Below are 1,427 nucleotides of genomic sequence, written 5' to 3'. Positions count from 1 at the left end.
TCGGCCCCCACCACCCCATCTCAGGAACCCGGGGCCCTTCTTGCTGCAGCTTGGTGCTCGTCACTGGGCTGGTTGCATGTGGGGGGCAGGTGTGGCTGAGTCCTGAGGTCTCCCACCTCAACAGCTCGGGAGAGCTCGGGGCACTTCCTGTGGCAGTTTGGTGGTCATCACTTGGCTTTTACAAACTAGTAATTGGCCAAGGTTACGTAGCTAAAATGTGAGGGAATCAGGCTGTTAGATTCCTGAACCCAACTCTCCTAACCACTAGGGTGTTGTGTCATGTGGCATGGAGGGCTGAGGGCAGAGAAATTTTAGCCTGGGGTCCACCTCTGAATATAAATTCTTGAATTTATACCCTATCCCCTCGCATTTGGGTGTCTGGTAAGAAGACACTGGACAAATTTGCTTTTTTAAAAAAAAGTCTTGTAAATTCCAGAGTATAACTCATATACACCCTGAATCACTCTATTACTATCAACCCCACCCCCCCATGGCAGATGGTTAGTATTCTGAGGCCATGACAATGGTTTGGAGTACAAGAGTTTTTCCAGGAATTCCGCTTCGTTGGAATCATGGAAATAATTTAATATGGACATTTTATTCCCTTTTATTCCATTTTGGCGAAAACAAGGAGGAATCCTTTCCTTAAGGACTTCGATCTAACACCCTCGGAGAGAGTTGGCGTCTCTCAGAGTGGATCTTCCTCACTTCAGCTCTGGGACAGGAAAGCAGTCTGCAGGAAAGAGGAATGCGCCTGTAACCTATCAGCATTCATTTCTGAGCACAGCGTTTAATTCCAAGTCGAAGCACGTAAGGCTTGGTAATAGCAGTTCCAAACTGCTTTTTTTCAGGCTGGCTGGTTAGTTCACTGGGGACAGTGTGGTGCTGACAATGCCAAGGTCAAGCGTTCAGATGCCCATACTGGCCAGCCACCAAAAAATAATTACCAAATTGCTTTTTTCTTCATCACCGAAGAAATAAATTTCCATACCAAGACTATACCATTATTTATGCTAATTTAGTCATTTGCTAGAAAAAAAATTTACTTTAAATGTAATTTTTATTTTGGGACAGAAATAAACCCCAGGAAACCGCACAGTAAACTTTTACTTGTAAATGGACTGGTTTGAGAAAGCGGGAGAGGGAAGATGAAGAGCTGGCTGTGCTCACAGTTGCCAGCAGTGAGTGGAGGGTCCCCTCTGCTGTCACCTCTCTGTGCCTTTGAAAATGACACTACTTGTGAACTTGAATAAGATGGATACATATTACTAAATTAGTTTTTCTAACAAATGTCAACTTTCTGGTGTAAAAAGTATTCACACATACATTAGGAAGAGCCGGGTTTGAACTGACAGTCGGCCACCAGCATGTATTTGCTGTCGACTACTTGTCAGGCACCATGGGGAACAGCAGACACTGATCCTGTC

Source organism: Galeopterus variegatus, unplaced genomic scaffold (assembly GCF_000696425.1).
Source record: "Galeopterus variegatus unplaced genomic scaffold, G_variegatus-3.0.2 Scaffold473, whole genome shotgun sequence".
Taxonomy (NCBI): Eukaryota; Metazoa; Chordata; class Mammalia; order Dermoptera; family Cynocephalidae; genus Galeopterus; species Galeopterus variegatus.
This window is presented reverse-complemented; position numbering follows the sequence as displayed.